The sequence below is a fragment of the Pinus tabuliformis genome, chromosome 7, assembly GCF_031772625.1.
Source record: "Pinus tabuliformis cultivar Carrire ecotype Pingquan chromosome 7, CPIR1, whole genome shotgun sequence".
Classification (NCBI taxonomy): Eukaryota; Viridiplantae; Streptophyta; class Pinopsida; order Pinales; family Pinaceae; genus Pinus; species Pinus tabuliformis.
In genome coordinates this window covers 564,875,161-564,895,791 of record NC_142293.1, presented here as the reverse complement: position 1 = coordinate 564,895,791, position 20,631 = coordinate 564,875,161, and positions in this window count along the sequence as shown.

Below are 20,631 nucleotides of genomic sequence, written 5' to 3'. Positions count from 1 at the left end.
TGTACCATAGTTTACCATGGTTGAACATGACTAATATTATAAACCTTATGAATAATATTATATCCTGGGAATATGAACCCATAGATTGATAAACACAAGCGGTTGGTATTATAAACCTACAAGGTTAATTCTAAAACCCCAAGGTATATAAGGGAATAATATTAAACTCAAGGAATGAATATTATAAATCCAAAGTATAAAAACTTTAAGATAAATATTATAAACCCAAGGGATTATAAACTCAAGAGAATAATATTAAACCCAAGGTATATAAACCCTAAGATAAATATTATAAACCCTAAAATAAACTTGGTTGACCATGGTTGATTTTCATATTGGCACAAACTTTGTCACAATGCGAAGTTGGACTATGGTTGACCATGTTTGATTTTCATATTGATAAAACCTTTGTCACAATGCCACATTGGACAATGGTTGACTATGGTTGATTTTCCTAATGAGACTTTATCTTTATGGTTGATTTTCCTATTGAGACTTTATTTAGTCAAAACAGCAAATAGAAGGTCATCATCTTAAAAAAAAATACTTGTCGTTAATCAAATATAGAGAAATACAAATACATCTATAGGAAAGACATGAATTTGGATTTAAGAATAGTCATTAATCTATTTATTAGCTTATTGTATCACTTTCATTAGGGTTGGCTCACATTAATGACAGTCTATTGAGTGGTGAAGGGTTTTTTTACAGTGACCGTCATGACACCAAATCTTCTTTTTCACTCATTTTCACAACATTTGTTGTTGATTTTGTTGTGCTAATGAAAAGAAGTTAAGGCTAAATGTTCTTCCTCACTTTCCAAAAACATATTAATATTTTTTATATGTTACGATCTATTTAATTAATTGATTGATTTTTTAGTTAGTATTTGTCTTATTGAGTATATGATTTGTTATGATCTCAGCGCAAAAAGTAGATTCTTTTTTTAGTGAGTCCAGGCTCTTGTTAAATCATAAAATTTGATATATCTAATTTACAAGTTGGTAAATATATTGTTAGTATTATAAAACCGCCATTAAAATTAATCATAAACCTTTCCTAAATGTTTATATATATATATATATATATTTATATTTATATTATTTTAGAGAGTTTTTTTAGTTTTGGAAAAGCTCTATATATATTGTATTTTGGAGTCTTTTTGGGTTTTCGAAAAGCATAGTATAACATAACATGTGGAGCGAATGAATGCATTCACAGTCCACTAGGTAGTGTAGTAAGCGGAGATGGGTGTGAGAGAATGGGCGTGAAGAAGAGGTAATTCCGATATCAATCAATCAAGTGGAGCCGGTAATGACGGCGGAATGCGCACTGCCGGTGATACAATTAATTGCCAACAGAAAACATTGACAAACGTTGGCAAAGAAGGATTTGGATTTTAGTTTATTCTGTACTCGGAATATATCACATTCCCCACATTAAAGATAAAGTTGAAAAGACATGATATGACTTTTATGGATTTATATATTAAATTAATAGTAAAGACATTAGAATTGTTTGAAACGCTATTGGCTATTCGTTCCAACTTTCAACTATGGAGGCCATGGATGTCGCTGGGAGGAAAGATGGGTCCCTCTGGTTGCCCAAAATTGACCGCCAAGGTTTGTAAACCATGTGACATTACATGAACTACGTTCTCCACGCTATTTAACGACATGCAATTTATTTTAATTTATTAATTTAAGAACAATTAATAAAAGAGTAGTGACCAGAGGTTGGGAATACCTGGAGGTTACAATACATACAAAAATTTTCATCATCGGGATGGAACAGAGCAGGTGGAGCCCACCCGGTCGATGCCTATCCCGGTATTGGAGCGCCCAACGCTTTACGTCGGGCATTAAACGTCACGACACATAGGCACTATTTTTAATTCGCCACTATTTTATTTTCCCATTGCGAAATTTAACACAACGCTTAGTGTATAGCACTAGGTTATAGTGCTTGGATTCAAGGGCTATTGTGAAGATTTTTGACTCTGGGCTATAACGACAACTTGGACTTAGTGGTTTTGTTAAGTGTCTTTATGAGATAGAGGACTAGGTCACGTGGGTTCCAAGTGAACTTGCACTCGGATACGAGGCCAAGTTTGCATCTAGTGATATCAAAGCATTCAAAACTATGAAAAAGAATATTAAAAGACAACAAACCAAAACCCTAAAGGTAGAATAAAGAATAAAGGATGCTCGATTAGACTAAGCAGAGATCTAGAAAAAAAGGTAAATTTGTTTTGTGTTTGAAATTTGAAGACCACGGGGTAAAGCTTGAAAGAGGAGTGCTGGAAATTTTAGAGGATGCTAAAGCAGAACAAACTAAGTTAAGGATATTGAAGAACTGCAGTGATGGAGGTGAAGCTGACACATATAGGTTTGAACATTGTTTTAAGAACCATGATTCTCTTTAAATGTAGATTTTTTATTATTTAAATTTAATAGGAGATTAGTTTTCCTATAAGAGGTAGGATAAATGCTCTTAGTATGAGGAAGTATACATAGAAGATTACATGCAGAAGGATAGCTAGAAAAGTTGTGAAGAAAAGAAGGGAGTAGGAAAGCTCTCGAAGGTTAGAGGAAGTGTAAGAGAACCCATCAGTAAGATGAATTATTGAAGATAGGAGGTGGTGAGGACAACAAAGTCTCAGAAGAAGTGAGCAAGGAAATTGCAATAGCCAGAGAGTTGGGAAAGTTGAGGAGCAGACGTGCTATGAACGAAAGAGGAGAAGAGGTCCTACTACAAAGAACCAAAAGAAGAAGGGTGACTTCCAACAAGTAGCATTTGGGTAGAAGTTGTCAGAGAGGAAGAGAGAGAGGCAATTCCAAGAGGAAGTTCTAGAGGTGGAACTAGTAATAGCAAAAGACTGAGCTTAGAGGAAGCTTAGTGAATTATTGGTAGCAGGGATTACTACAATAAATAATGAAGAAAGGCTTGGTTATAGCTCACAGGTGAACAAGGGAAGTTTGTAGAAAAAAGAAGAAGGTACAAATGCCTACAGATAACCATGTGATGGGTTCAAAAGGAAATCACAAATACCAAGGCAAGATTAAGGAGATAGTTGGAAAGAAGAGAATGAGTGAAGCGAAAAGAGAGAAGGAAATGGCTAAAATTAAATTATAGTTAGAATATTTGAGAGGACTATCAAAACAAGATGAAGAAGACCATGGTTAAAAATGGATTCTTCGGAAGAAGGTAAAGTGAAATTTATTACAAGTGAAATTGAGCAAAATATTAAATACTCGGTTAATGGAGAAACTCAAGGAGTTTGAACAAATATTAAATGGTGATTTGGAAAGAGAAATTAAGAAACAACAAAATATAATTGTTGAGGAGATTATTTGTGCACCAGAACAAGGACCGATTCTTGGAGAAAGTGCTCAAGAAGATGTTGATGAGAGGCTAGCTAAGAAGAATGAAGGTCAGCTTGAATAAATGGTGCAAGAAGCATCAAATGAGGCTAAGGAGCCTTATGATCTTAAAATTAATGATTTGTTTTTGAATGCAGGAGTTGTTACAGATAAGGGACAGAGCATTGGTTGTGTTTTGTACAGAGAAGAGGAATAATCACTAAGGACTGTTGTGCAAACTAAACAGTCTAAAAGTTATGTGTGCATTTCCATGGAGATTAAGGAGTCAATGTTGCATGAGGAAAGAATGTTGGAAACCACAAAAGACACCTCAAGGTCCCATGTTTTTTAAATTAACAAGCGTTTTGTGTTTGTAGGTGATGAATATTTACAAGAACCAGAGAGTTGGTTCGAAAACAAAGAAGTATAGGAACCATTGGAGAAACCCATGCAAGTTGGCAAAGGCATCGACATGAAGTTTTTGGTAATAGAATTAAATTTTTTAGAGGATTGGTTGGACAATCAAAGATTAATTGTGAAGAAATGAAATGATGGTGGACTGCAACAATGTCATAGAGGATGAGGATGAGGTTTCAATGAAGAAAATGTAGCAGCAAAGTGGTAGTAAATAGGGTGACTTATAGCAAAAAACATAGAAAACGATAGGAGACAAGTGGTATCCTAGTAAATTCATGAAAGATAGCAGTCATTTTCAATAAAGGATGGATGGTTTTTTCTAGCAAGAAGGCAAGCTAGAAATGGAAATTTAAGAGTTTAGAAGACTGATAGTGGAAGTGTCCCAAAACAGTCATCTTACAACAAGGAAGGAAGATGACAGAGGCTTGTTGATGAGAATAGTTCTGAGTAATTTGTATCCTGATGTGATCATGGAAGACAACAATAATAGGTTTCAGTAAAGGAGAAGTGAATTGAGTTAGCTAGAAGACGAGTTGGATGCAAATATTGAGGAAATAAGAAAGCTAATGGTTAAGGTGTCTCAGAAGAAGCATGTTGCAGAAAGGAAAAGAGATGGTAGAAATTTGTTGATGAGGATAGAACAAGCTCGCATTAACAAGGAGAAGGGAGAGTTGCAGCACAAAGTTTGGAAGCCATGAAGATTGAAAAAGAAAACCTTGAATCAGTAGCAGCATGAGAAAGAAATGGATCTACTGCAAAATAAGATCTGGGACCCAGTCAAACATTCTTCATCATCTCATGGTGAGGAGATCATGAATATTTTGAACCTTGGGAGTATGATGTAGGAGCATCTTACTTCTAAGTCAAAATTCATTTTGACTAAGATAGGGGTCTATTCATTAACCAAGGGAGTTGGTTACCTAAGATTGATTTCATTCTTTATTTTAATGTATAAACCTATGTTCTTATGATAATTCTATGAATGCGAGGAATATTGTAATGAAATCTTCTCGTTAAGATAGATTTCTAGAATAGAGTGAGAGTTAGAGAGAATATTGAATGATTTAGAGAAATAAGGATTATTCAGATTTATGGAGCTCTAAATTATAGCGATTTGATAGATTTTTGGATATGAAACTTAATTGGTTCCAATCCTCATTGTATATAAATTTTCTATGTAAATGATGAGTGAAAAGGTAGGAAGGATTGTGTCTAAAGGCAAGTGAGAGGCTTGTAAGAAGCCGAGAACTAGCTTGAGGCCAGAGTGGGCCTATATTGTAAATCTAGCCAATAGGGCCTTTGAGATTCGTTGTAAATATATATTTCATGGAACCAAACATCGTATGAGTTATGTCTGGAGACTTTTGTCTCGATTTTTTATGTGCTTTTTAATTGACAAGCCAAGTGACAATGTTGTGTGTGTATAAACTGAGAGATATAACACTTAGAGGAGGATTTGTACTTTTGGATTGAGAGTGAATTCGAGGTAGGAAAATACTTCGTAAGATCAGAAGGAATAGAAGCTTGTAGAACCACCAAACATCCATGAATTCATGGGGAAGACTCAGGAGAAATAGACCTTTCCCATGTGTCGCAGACACAACAATGATTTTTCATTTGAAAGCCTTGAAGGATAAGCACCAAGTGCATAGACCGTTTACAGTGGAATTGTTATCACCGATTTTATGGTGTGAGGCAATAATAAATAGAGAATATGAGAATCAAAACCATGAGAAGGAGAATTTCATTTAATGCAAAAGTGGAAGCACGGAGGAGAATTGATCGAGCACTTAGTCTTTTAAAAATCTTGATAGAAGCCCGTTAAATGACAGTGTTGAGAAATAGAACTGTCAAGTGACAAAACCAAGTTGGAGGCTTGAGGCTAAAAGGGTCAAAGGGGCACATAACAAGAAAGAGTGGATGATAAAGTACTAGGCTTATGTGGAGTCATGGGTCCTGCCTAGAGGTTCCATCCCGGTGGGCTTCATAAAGGTCTTTCCCCATCGAGTCAGGCTAACAATAGCGATCTCACTTGGCATTGTGGGTCGGCCTAGTGAATTAACCTCAACAGGGTTACTTGAAACCCAAGTCTACGCGACTAGGAAGGTAAGTGTCATGCCCCCAGGCCGGCGATAGTCTTTCAACTGCGCTTGGTGAGGTGCGGCACCATCGAACACTTTCTTTTCACCAATACTTATGTTCGTGGACTATGCCTAACCACTTATCCTACTTAGTTTGTGTTTCACAACCAAGTAATTATTAATGTTCCTTTATACCAATGAACACCCATACACATTCATTATCAACAACAATTATACATGAGAACACAATTGCACAGTATAAAGGGAGGGGCAACTCCCTGAACAATGAGTCTGCCCGAATAATATATTATACAATCTTTCAATATTACAAAGCTTTACAAGTATACTTGGAAACCCCAAGTTTCATACTTAGCCAAATTTACAACTTCATCACACCACCGTGTGACAACCAAGATTTCCTTGCCCAAGTCGGGCGGGCGCGCCCTCACACGAGCTGCCAACCAAACTTCACAACCGAACCTTGTCGATGGGCGGGCGACCTCACCCGAGTCACCCTTCGTTTACCTCCGCACGGTGGGCGGGCGACCTCACCCGAGTCACCTTTCTCCACCTCCGCGTTTGCCTTCACACGACGGGTGGGCGCTCACCCGAGCTGCCCAAGAACCCGTGCACGCCTTCGCACAACCGGGTGCCCGACGCCTTCACCCGTGCACCGGCGCCTCACGCCTTCGTTCAAGACTCGTGCACACTAAACGACCTGCCCAAGACTTGGGCGCATACGACCTACACCTTTCTTCCTTGCTGCGGCCCTTAACTCGCACTTCTTCGTAGAAGACTCTTGCTTGAATGCTTGAGCACTTGCTATCCAAATGCGCTCCATCACATATAATATATAGGGTGCGTTGGGCAAGGTCTTGGCTACCCAGCTGACCTGCCAATGCCCTCACTCATTATTCAAAAGCTTGTCTAACTGTTGGTCGACCAACACCCCAACGCATTTCCATCACAATGTATGAGGTCGGCCGTGGTTGCGTGCCAATGCTCCCACGCCTATAAACATGACTTCGCTCTATCCTTCTACGCGCATTATAACATGTCACCTCGCACGTTTTGGCCGTAGAGCTTCGCACTTCGCATTTCTTACTTCCTTTGTTCGTCGCCGAACTTGGTCGCACATCGGCTGGAACCGCAGGTCCTTACATCCTCCTCCACCTGAAATCGTTGTCATCCTCGACAACATACCATCCTGGTAACCATCCACCAAGATCATTAACAACTGTCTCATTCCCGGTCCATGATGTCAACTCCTCCACATACTGCAAACATCCCTGCAACATATGTAGAACTACCATCTCCATCATGTGTCGTCCCATCCTGTGAACTATCCTACTTGCTTGCTTGACGCCAACATCTCTCCGTGCACTTTCGGACCCCATGTTTGAACTAGTTGGGTAGCTAATCCAACTGTCACGCTCAAGCCATGAGAGTGAACATCCTTATGCCTTCACCAGTCTATCTCAGATTCTGCCACATCCTAGACTCACCAAGAATCTCACCCATGCTTAGGTCCATGGAAACTCCATCCCATCTGCAACATGTCATGATGCTTGATGCCAAGCCATCCCTGCACCATCTGCCATACCTGCTCAACCTGTTCTAAGGACTCACTACCATGAGAAGCTAATAATGAGCCCCATCTTCTTTGTCATCTAAGAAGATGTGGAGGGAGTAGAGCCTGAAGGCTCACCCACACTAATCATCTCAATCCATCTGTTAGGATTTTCTATCTCCATCTTCTGTAGATAAGTGACCCGATCCTCCTCCCAGACATTCAGCGTCACATATGCCTCATCATCATCATCATCCTCAACCACTTCTAGCCTTCTTGACAAATCCAAGATACTATTAGAAAGTGTCCTGATGACCAATGACTGTTCGGTAAGCTTTGTCTCAACCATAGACAACTGCTTACTCATATCTTCCATTCGCTTCTCATCCTCCATTTGCATCACTGCCAACTTACAATCAGGCTTTGTCACTCCAATGGTTGGTACACCAATGGGTACATCTTCCCTTCCATCGTAAATGTACAACCTCTTCAAATGTGGAACAATCATAGCATCGAATTGTTTCAAGAATTCCATTCCTAGCACAACTTCATAGTCATCTATCCGCACTATAGTGAAGTCGACCTTCCCTGTCCACTCACCTAGTGTTGTGTCCACCTTTTTAGCTACACCAAGAACAAAATCAGGAGGAGAATTCACTGTCTTCGTTTGTGCCTTCACTGGTACAAATTTCAGCCCAATCCTTCTCGCAATATCTTCACCCATGAAGTTGTGAGTAGCTCCACTATCCACCATAGTGAGTATATCAGCACCCTCAATCTTCATCTGAACATACTCCAACCTGTTCCTCTCAAGATCCCTCTGAGAGACCACCTCCGTAGCAGCAGCAGCACCAAGTATCTACATCATCCCCACAGAAGCTTCTTCATTCTTCACATTAGATTGTGCAATCGTAGCCACTTTCAGTCTAGAAGGACAATTCTTCACCGTATGTGGTTCAGCACATATCCAACACTTCAAGGCTTTCTTCGTCTTCGTCTTATCATCTTATTTCGAAGCATCATCCTTCTTCTTTTCTTTCAGTTTATCAAACTTCTTCTTCCTATCATCAGAAATCTCATCATAATGCTCCACCAACCTGTCCACAGCAGCAAAAGCTTCCTCAAGTGTTTTAATCTTCTGCCTCTTCACTTCATTGCGTGCCCAAGGTCCCTAACATAGATGGATTTACATTATGGTCTACCTGGAATAAGCAATCCTCATGTAGAGGCATTGGGGGTATAGATTGTTACATTAAGAAGAACATCTCTCCCCATACTAGGATTTATAAAAACGACCCTTACAACCAATATAGTTCGATAGAAATTATTGAAATTTATGATAAAAAGATCTACATAGCAAATTGTTATTCCCCCCCATCAATTCTAACTTCTATAAGAAAAAGAGTCTAGATAAAAATAGTCCTTACAATGGTTTAGAGAATGATATTTCTAGCCTAATGAATGCAGGCAATATCCTTTTAATGGGTGACTTTAATGCTCGAACTTCAAGCAACCAAGCTATTCTTCTAAGCAATCATTCCAACCCTAATCCTCTTTGGTTAGACGAAGACCTTCCTTTGGCTAGCCGGTACAAAAGGAGCTTTGAAGACCTCAGGGAGAATTTGTTTGGGTCGGAGCTAGTCAAGCTCTGTAGTGCTCAGGATCTCATAATTTGCAACGGTCTAAAGAAGTGGCCCAATTCTAGCCAGATGACCTGCATCCATGGGCTTGGTAGCAGTGTGGTAGACTATGTTATCTCCGATCTCCCTCTATACAACGAAATAACAAATTTTGACATCTTAAATGACCACAAGCCTGACTCTGATCATAGGCCTTTACTTATAACTCTCAATTTTGTCATGCATAGAGATCCCATAGAAGATAATCCTTATAGCCAAAAGAAGTTAATCTTTGATAGAAATAAAAAAGATCTCTTTCTAAATGAATTAAAAAATAGTTTGCTTATTTTATCTAGTATAGACAACATAGAAGATCTCTATCATAATTTTACTACAACCCTCTCATATTCTATTAACAAATTCTCAATTGAAGTTTCAAGTAATAAAAGAAATAGCAAAACCAACCCATGGTATGACAAAGATTGTAAAAGTGCGAGGAGAGCAATTAAGGAAGTTGTTGATGAATCTCTTAAAATTGGAAAGATAAAAATATACAAAGCCTTAACTAAAAGGAAAAAAAGACAGTATATTTGTAAAAGACAAGAGAATATCTTACACCTCTCTAAGGTAGCTCCTAAGAAATTTGGGAGGCAGATTCTAAGTAGGAAAACTAAAGATAATAATAAAATTGCTTTACACGACTGGAATTCCTATCTTAAAAAGCTTTATGAATCTCCAAATGTCATGGATAACTTTGAAACCTTGCTCACAACGAAAGAAGTTTTCTCATTAAAAGACAATGATTTTGGGGTTAATCACTTGGCTAATGGGAAAGATAAGGACATTGAAGGTTACAAGGTGGAAATCTTAAAAAATGGAGGTCTTGTCCTCATCCCCCACATTCACAAGCTTTTCAATCAAGCAGTCAAGCAAGGGTTCCCTAAACCATGGACTCAAAGCCTCATTATCCCTATTTTTAAAAGTGGGGATACAAATAACCCCTCTAATTATCGGACAATTATGATCAGCCCTCTCCTAGCCAAGTTATATGGTATTATTTTGGAAAGGAAGTTGAGCATATGGCTTGAAAGTGAAGGTAAGTAGGCTAAAGGACAAGCATGTTTTAGAAAGCAGCACTCAACAACAGACCACCTCGTTATGCTTAGGATCATTATGGAGGAATGCCGCAATGATAAATCCAATCTCTTTTGTTTCTTTGTGGACTTTAGAAAGGCTTTCGATACGGTTCCTAGAAACAACCTTTGGAACAAATTAGAAGAGCTAAAGGTTCCTTTTGAGTTGAGAGCTGCCACTATAAGGTTATACGAGAATGTAATTGCCAAGTTAAAGAGCAATGAGGGGTGGTCGAAAGATATTAAGTGTAATATCAGAGTTAAACAAGGTTTCCCCCTCTCCCCTACCCTATTTGGCATTTACATCGACAAGCTAGAAGGTTGTTTAGAGGAAGCAGGATGTGTTGGCATAATCTTAGCTGGGATAGTCATCATCCTTCTTCTCTACGCTGACGATATTGTTCTTCTCGCAAGGTGCCCATCTGATCTTGATAAGAAACTTATACTTCTTAAGGATTTCTGCTTTACCATTGGTATGATTGTTAACACTGACAAAACAAAAGTTATGATTATCAAATCCAAGAAGGAAACTTACGCTAATTTTATATATGACAATAGTAACTTGGAGGAAGTGTCTTCCTACAAGTACCTAGGAATTGATATTCATCACAAGCTCAACTGGAACTATAGCATTGACAAAAGGATTAATGGGGGATTGAAAACTTATTTTGGTCTTGAAAATAATTGTAAAATAGCAAACCTCGTAATGTGGGATAGAAAGAGGTTCCTCTTTGAAACATTAGTCACTTCGGTTATCTTATATGGATATGAGGTTTGGGGTTGTAGCATCTCTAGAGAATCCTGGAGAAAGATTGAGCAAATCCAGAAGCGTTTTATAACCTATAACCTCAAAATTAAAAGCAACACACCCTATCCTATTCTCCTTATAGAAGTGGGTCTTTCCCCTATCGAGAGCCTAGCTATGACTAGGCTTCTGTTGCACAAGCACAAACTCAATAACATAGGAGACCATAGACTTCCTAAGCTAGCTTTAAATTCCAGCCAAAACCACCTAAGGCTCAAACGAGGTTGGTATAAAGACACCAGGGCCTGGTTAAACCATTGGGAGATCGATAAGAATGTTTCATTGCAAAACATTAATAACATTAAAAATATTGTTACTTCTAAGTTCAAAGAGAAAATGTGGTGTGAGAAAGATTTAGCAGCTAAAAGAAAATTAAGATATTATAAGGAGGTCATCAACCCCACCCTATAAGATCAAAAGTATCTCTCTGTTTTAACTAGCTCAAAGAAGAAAATTAATATAGCCAAGATTAGAATGAACTCTCATGAGCTCCATAGTGAAACGGGTTGTTGGGAAGTTCCTAAAACACCATGGATGGAAAGGTTCTGTCATCTTTGTGAGAATATGAACATTGAGGATTAAAATCACTTCCTCTTAGAGTGCCTTGCATACAACCACATTAGATCTCAGTTTCAAAGTCTTTGTTGCAATACTAACCTTCCTAGCCTTTTACGATGTCAAAATTACAGTGAGCTCGGGAGGCTTCTCTCCAAGCTTTTTGAGCATAGGAATAAAATCTTAAATCAAACTAAATAATTCGTTTATTTAGGTCCGATAGACCAAAGTTTGGTCTCAGTGGATGTTAACCATCATCATCATCATCATCATCGTCATATATATATATATATATATATATATATATATATATACACACACACACTGATTAAAGGTTGTGTATAGTGTAGAGAAAACTTTACATAATGAAATCTCTTTGCACAAAATTCTCCACATAATGAAAGTTCTCGCACAATAAATGCTTCCTAGTCATGTCACTGTCATTTCATTTTTTCATTTATAAGAAAAATAATTACGCAAAGTTATGCTCTCTTCTTTGTAAGGCACCCTAAGAAACTCCATTAGTTGAAATTTGTGCACCAGGGTCAATGCGGAGGAAGCTCATTGTGTGGGAGTGCAAAGCTCTAAACTCCTGCCCAATGAGCTTCCTTCGCACTCTGAGTATATTTAGATGTTGGAACGAGGTGATATTTGGCATTTATGGTGTTGAATTTTCTTGTATATATCTTATAAGTAATGTTTGAGTTTTTATTCAACATGTATTAGAGATCTGAGAAGGAAACAAATGGTCTGTTTACGGTTTCGACAAAAAATATTTTGTTCTCGAGCTCCAGTTGAGCTAAATGTAGTTACACGATTGTACAAATGATATTGTTTTACAATGTTCACTTATGAGAATTGATTGTTCAACGTGGCTAAAGGAAAGGCTAATAACAGGGCATCGATACACAAGCACGTTGCAAATTTTATCAAGCTTGTCTTTTTTTGTTATATGAATCATAACATTTATCCTTGTTAGATATAATAGCGATGCCATGGAATCACACCACTATATGAAAATTATTTACTTAATTTTTTCATGAATCCATTCAAGATACCAATGCCACTGTAGCCAGATACCATGTAAGTTTAGAATCAAGATATTATTTTGTTGGCGTGATGAATTGCAAGAAAGCCATTGTATCCATTCCTCATATTGTATGTTGCAAATCGCTTTTTCTTCCAATATGGCTGGCTAGATTTGTTGTGTGGCCCTAGCAAACATGCCTATTTTCATGGTAATTTTCAATCTAATAGCCATGATTGTAATAACAATTTTGGAAAGTGTATATTTGTGTGGGGAGGTATGCAACGAATTTATGCAGTCAAAGATATTATTGGTGGTTTTCTTCTTTTTCAAGTTTGTGCACTAATTACTAGCACAACTGCGTGAGTAAATGTGGTTGATATACACCTAAGGCATATAATAATAATAGCAATAATAATAATAATAATAATAATAATAATTTTAATAATTTTGATAAAATTATTATTATTTAACTAATTTAGAAATAATTATTATTAATTATAAGTAATTAATTAATATTAATTATTGATTAATTTAAAAATAATAATTAATAATATATAATTTTTAATTATTTTTACAACGTATTAAATTTAATAACATTATCAATTAATAAATATTAATAATAATTAATACATTCATTTTTATTTTTGTTAATTATAATTAATTGTTATTAATTATTAATATTAGTTAATATTAATCATTATTAATTATTAATTAATATTAATAATTAATAAGTTCTAATTTTATTCCATCGACGCGTCTGCAACCCTAGCGCGTCTGCTGAGAGTTCCCGCTTGCATCCTCCCTCATGGAGCTTGGAGGCGGCCCTGCGGCCCCTCCCCCCTTCCCTCCGGAGATCGAAGCCTTCAAGGCTCTCGTCTCAGCAACAGGAAAGCGTCAAGCCTCTGGCCAGCAGCAAAAATTCGTCAAAAAACTGGATAGCATACCCAAGGTAGCTTTGCCTGAGGAGGAAATCTGCAGATCCGCGCTAAATCTTGCAGAAAAAGGTCTGATCGGTCAGTTCACCGATTTGTGGCCATCCCCGAGAGCAGTCGAAGAATGGGTCAAAAGGAATTGACTACCTTTGGTAAACGAAGGGATCAAGATCTATTTTGTAGGCAAAGGGTTTTTTGTCTTCTTGTTTGACAGCACAGAGGACAGAGGCTTGATTTTCAGAAATGGGCCTTATTTCATGGGGCCTCAAGGTCTCTACTTAAACAAATGGTCCACTGATTTTGATCCAGCGCAAGACGTACCTAAGGCGGTTCCTGTCTGGGTGCGCCTCCCGCATCTGCCTCTGCATTGCTGGAATCAAAGCTCCCTCCAATCCATTGGAAATGCACTGGGAAAATACATAGACCAGACCCCAAGGAAGGATCAGTACTCTTGTGCACGGATTTGCGTGGAGGTCGACTTGGAAACAGGATTACCCGAAGCGATTCAGTTATCGGTGGCAAACTGGACACACATACAAGAGCTAGATTATGAACAGCTGCCATTCAAGTGCCGATTCTGTCATGAATACGGGCACTTTGCAAGATACTGCAAAAAAAGAAATGAAGAGACATCAGAGAAAGAAAAAGAAGAACAATGGAAACAGGCAAAGAAGACAACATCCAGCAGGCAGAATAACAAAAACAAGGCAAAAGGGATAGAGAACAAAGCAGACCATGGAAGCACGAGTAATCAAAACGCTGGCAGTAGTGAAAAAAAAAGGCAATGAGGGGGACAAAAACCCCTTTGAAATCCTCACGCCTCCTTCAGATCCACTGGAAGCAGGAGAAGAAGAACCCCCACAGCAGGAGAATATTGAAGCTACAGAACCAGGTAATAACCCAATCCCCAACTCATGCAATATCTCTTCCCCTTCATACGCAGATATAATCAAAAAAAAGAAGAAAACTGTAGAGAATATGGGATCATCAGATGATGAAACATTTGAAAGGTCAACAAAAAGGGCTGGGAGAAGATCAAACAAGGAAGCTAGAGAAGAGGAGTCAGAAACACAAAAAACCCTAGGCAGTCAAGCTACTATCGAAATGACACTAGGGAGGAATATCAGGCCTAGAGCCTCCAAAGGAGGAGGGCCTAACCCTATAAGCGGTAAATGATGCAGTTGATCTCTTGGAACTGTAGGGGTCTGGGTAATCCCAACAAGGCAGAGGCTATCAAAGACTTATTGAAGATGGAGACCGCGGACATCCTAATGCTCCAAGAGACCAAAATAGAAGGGGAAACTCTTCTAAACACCAGTGCTACAAAATGGAAATTTGACTCAGGAAAGGCTGTTAGTGCAAGAGGCACAGCTGGAGGAATAGGTACTTTTTGGACAAAAGACTTCTCTCTAGAACGATTCTTAGCAACCCAACATTGGATCTTCACAGAGCTGCGTCACACCGTAAGCAACCTTTCCCTCGCTCTGTTTAACTTGTATGTCCCTGTTCAGTATGAAGAAAAGAGAGAGTGTTGGAGGACACTTCTGGATTATATAGCGCAAATCAGCCCCTCAAATTTAGTCATAGGTGGTGATCTGAATATAACTCTAGATCCCAAAGAAAAGAAAGGAGGGATTCAGTCTAGAGATCCTTTTATCAATACAGTGGGCAACCTGATTCTGCAATGGGATTTGGTAGACTTCAAACCAGTGAAAGGCAAATACACCTGGACAAACAATAGAACCGGAGAAAATCATATTTCTGCCAGATTGGACAGGTTTCTCATCAGCAGCTCTCTAATGATGGACAAAAGAATAGTATTCACCAAGATTCTCCCAAAGCTCACATTGGATCACAAGCCTATCCTCTTATGCCTAAAAGAAGAAGAAGATCTAGGTCCCCTTCCATTTCGCTTCAACCCCCTTTGGGCAAGGAAAGAAGGGTTTATAGAAACAGTTCAAGCAGCATGGAGGATTGATGTTTTCGGTTCCCCAAGCTATGTGTGGGAACAAAAAATGAAAAACACAAAAAAAGCGCTCAAAAGCTGGATAAAGAAATCCACGCAATCTCCCAATAGACAGAGGAAGGAGGCAGTTCTTCAATTGGAAGAAATACAACTTGAAATGGAGGAGAAAGATCTCTCTTCTACAGATTTAGCTAATGAAAAATCTGCACAAAGGAATGTATTCTGTTCCTTCAGAAATGAAGAGGAATATTGGCGTTTAAAGTCTCGAAGCCTGTGGCTCAAATCTGGGGACAGAAATACCTCATATTTTCATAGACAGTGCAGGGCCCGTCTTTCGCGAAATCATATATCAGAAATTACCAGCACCACTGGTCAGGTCCATAAAGGATTTACTCAAATCAAAGAAGCAGCTGTAAACCACTTTCAGAACCTTTTGAGTGCAGAAAGTAATGGGAACGAGGAGGAGGAAGTGGAGTTTCTCTCAGCCATTCCAAATCTAGTCAGTGAAGAAGATAATGACTCTTTGATGAGTCCTGTAACGGAAGAAGAGATAACTAATATAGTCTGGGCTATGGAGCCAGACAAAGCCCCAGGTCCCGACGGTTTCACAGCACATTTTTATAGAATTTGTTGGGAGATTATCAAAATTGACCTCTTCAGAATGATAAGAGGGACCTTGAGAAAGGCAAAAATGGGTGGAGGAATAAAATCGACATTTCTTGCCTTAATTCCAAAGGAAACAAACCCAGGATCCTTCGACAGATACAGGCCGATTTCTCTTTGTAATACATCATACAAGATCGTAGCTAAACTGCTGGCAAATAGAATTAAGCCTCTTCTTCAAAAACTCATCTCTCCAGCCCAAGGAGGATTTGTGAAAGGCAGGCAACTTTTGGACAATGTCATTCAAATCCAAGAGGCTCTCCATTCCAGCCACTCTCGGAAAGAGCAAGGTATGATTATTAAACTAGATATGAGTAATGCTTTTGATCGTGTTAACCGTTCCTTTCTGCTTAGGGTGCTTGCAGCCTTTGGGTTTAGGCAGGAATTCATAAACCTTATTAAAGCTTGCATTGAAAACATCTGGATAGCTCCAATGGTAAATGGGAGACCAACAGAGTTTTTTCAAGCCACCAGGGGACTGAGGCAAGGTTGCCCCTTGTCTCCCTTTCTCTATATTCTGATGGCAGACACTTTAAGCAGAAAATTGACACGGGAGCAACAAAGTGGCATCATTCCTGGGATAAGAATCGTTCAAGGAGCAGTTCCAGTAAACCATGCGCTATTTGCCGATGATTCACTCTTGCTCAGGGGCGCTTCCATGAGAATTGCTAAATCCTTCAAGACAATTCTCCAAAAGTATTGTAATGTCACTGGAGCTCTTATCAGTGAGAGGAAGAGTGCAGTATATGGATGGAATACAGATGAACAAACTATTGAAAGGATAGCCAGTGAATTGGGATTCAAAGGCTATGCAGAGTGGGATAAAATAAAGTACCTTGGTCTACCGTTGACATTGGGATCCAACCGAAATTATTTGTGGGAGGAGGTAATATCCAAGTTTAAAAAAAAGATAGCAGCGTGGGGCGGAATCTGGCTTTCCATAGGCGGCAAGCTTACTCTCATCCGTTCGGTGCTCTCAGCATTACCCACTTTCCAAGCCTCCTTGTTAATGGCTCCAAGGCAAATCGCAGATCAGATCTCTTGTTTAATGAGGAATTTTTTGTGGAACGGAGGGAAGGGGAACAACAATCGATTTCACTTAGTTAATTGGGAAATGGTGAAGCGTCCCATTGCTGAAGGTGGACTCCAAATTAGAGACCCCCATCATGCAAATCTTGCCTTGGGTTGCAAACTTCTGTGGCAGCTTATATCCGAACCCACGCATCCAATCAGCCAGCTCTTAAAATTAAAATATCTCAGAAATCGGTCGATCATTTCCTATAACCCAGCGCCTTCTCCTGGAGGAACACAGGCTTGGAGGCTTTGTTGCAAAGGGTTAGACTTCTTCAGGACACATTTGTATAAAATTCCTGGGAACGACAAAAAATCATTGCTGTGGAGAGACCGAATCATGGGGCACCCTCCTCTTTCGGTCATAAATGAAATCGCAGATTTAAGAGTTTGGTTAAGATCAAAAGGAATCAGGAAAATCGAGGACATTGTAGAGTGGGATAACAAAGGCAATTGGCAGCGTTGGACTCTGCCCAACATACCAGCACGCCTAAGAAATCAGCTAAACTACTTCATGGAAGCAATCACAGACTTCACTCCAGTACACAAAGACGAGGAAGATTCATGGGGTTGGGGACGAACAGGAGTTTACACGGCCAAGCAAGGGTACTTACATATGCAAGGCAAAAAGGACTCTTTGCACCCGGAAACAGTGTGGAGGCAGATCTGGGAAAACTTCAGCATCCCGAAGATCAATTTCTTCTTCTGGACCTTGTTTCATAACAAAATACTTACTGGAGAAAATCTTTGTAAAAGGAATATTGCAGGTCCACATCGATGCGTGTTCTGCAAAAAAGCCTTGGAGACCTCAGCTCACATGTTCATTGAATGTGAGTATGCTCAGATGGCCTGGGCCAGCTTCTTGGCGGGACTGAATGTTAGCCCACCAGTGCAATGTTCAATAACAGACATGTTTTTGTCTTGGAAAGCTAGGTATCCCTACAGCATCGCAGACAAATCCCTTTGGTACAAGGTGTGGATAGCAGCTCCAAAATATGTGTGCTGGAAGTTGTGGCTCTCCCGGAATGAAATTGTTTTTAATCAAAAAGAAATGTCAGCAGGAAATGTCGCAGAAAAGGCCAAGAAACTTCTTATAGAAACTCTGAGACAAACCAATGTCAGTGACAGCTCCCTAAGAGATGAAGAAAGAGCATGGCTGGGTGATTGCATTCCTTCATCGAGCCCTTCTTTAATCACCCGCCCAAAACTCAAGGAAAACTGGCAGATCCGAGACACTTTGGAAAACTTCCAGAAGTGGTGGAAATCTCAAGGAAAATGCACTATTTTCTTTGATGGAGCTTCAAAAGGTAATCCAGGCAGATCAGGAGCAGGGGGGGTCATCTACTTCCCGAATGGAAGAAAAGAGGATTACAGCTGGGGTCTCGGAATTAAAACCAACAATCAGGCAGAAGTCCTCAGTCTTTTAAAAGCTTGCCAACTGGTCAGTAAAGGAAACCCAAAGGAAATCCTAGTGTTTGGAGACTCGGAATTGCTGATAAAATCTCTATTAAATAAGAAAGGGCTCAAGGATCCAATATTGAACAAACAGATATCAAGAGTAAATAGACTCTTGAAGGACTTCTCATCAGTTCAAATCTACCACATTCTCAGAGAATTAAACACAGAAGCAGACAGCCTGGCAAATATTGGATGTAATCTAGAAAAGAACATGATCAGCATAGATGCAGGAGAACCATACATGGCAGCCATTCCTTGAAAGGACAAGTTGATCTTGTAAACGCAGAAATCTGTTCTTTTAGAAACAGGAAATTGTAAAACTTGATATGGCTTTGGCCATCCTTTAATAAAATATCCGTTGCGGTTAAAAAAAAAAAAAAAAAGTTATAATTTTAATTAATTATTAGCAATTATTAATATTTTATATTTATTATTAATTTATTAATAATTAATTATTATGTAACTCCCAAAGAATTAATTCTAAAACCCCAAGGTATTAGAAACCTAAGGGAATAATATTAAATACAAGGGATCAATATTATAAACCCAAGGCATATAAACCCTAAGAAAACTATTATAAACTCAATGGAATAATAAACCCAAAAGATTAATACTAAAACCCAAGGGAATCATTTTCTTTTGTAAGCTTGGCAATACTACATCTTCATCATGTCCAATATATCACCCCGATCAGGGCGGGAAATTGAATCAATGACTTCACATCAAAGAATGCCTTAAAAAAGCACCTGATCACTGCCTATCCAAGACCTTGTGGACAATCCTAAGGGAATAATATTAAACCCAGGGAATAAATATTATAAACCGAAGGTATATAAACCTAAGATAAATATTATAAACCTTGAAATAAACATGGTTCACGGTGGTTGACCATGGTTGATTTTCATATTAACACAAATCTTTGTCACAATGTGAAGTTGGACTATGGTTGACCATATTTGATTTTCATATTGACACAACCTTTGTCACAATGCAATGTTGAGAAATGGTTGACCATGGTTGATTTTCCTATTGAGATAATCTTTGTCACAATGTGGCCATGGTTATTGACCATGGTTGACCATGATTGACTATGGCTGACCAAGGTTTATTTTCATATTGAGGCAATCTTTGTCACAATGCGACGTTGGAACAAGCTTGACCATGGGTGACTTTCATATCTAGATAACCATTGTCATAATGCGGCATTGGACCATAGTTGACCACGGTTGAACATGATTAATATTTGAAACCTTATGAATAATATTATACCCTAGGAATATGAACCCATAGATTGATAAACCAAGTGGTTGGTATTATAAACCTACGAGGTTAATTCTAAAACCCCAAGGTATATAAGGGAATAATATTAAACTCAAGGAATGAATATTATAAATCCTAGGATAAATATTATAAACCCAAGGGATTAATACTAAAAACCCAAGGGAATAATATTAAACCCAAGGGATAAATATTATAAACCTAAGGTATATAAACCCTAAGATAAATATTATAAACCCTAAAATAAACATGGTTGACCATAGTTGATTTTCATATTGGCACAAACTTTATCACAATGTGAAGTTGGACTATGGTTGACCATGTTTGATTTTCATATTGATAAAACCTTTGTCACAATGCCACATTGGACAATGGTTGACTATGGTTGATTTTCTTATTGAGACTCAATCTTTTTCACAATGTGATGTTGGACCATGGTTAACCATAGATGATCATGGTTGTTACAATGTAATGCTAGACCAAGAGATAATCTTTGTCACAATGTGACCATGGTTATTAAGCATGGTTGACCATGGATTATTTTCATATTGAGACAATATTTGTCACAATGTTGCATTGGAACATGGTTGATTGGGACAATCCTTGTCACAATGGGACATTGGACCATGGCTAACCATGGTTGATTTTAATGTCGAGACAATATTTGTCACAATGCAACTTTAGATCATGG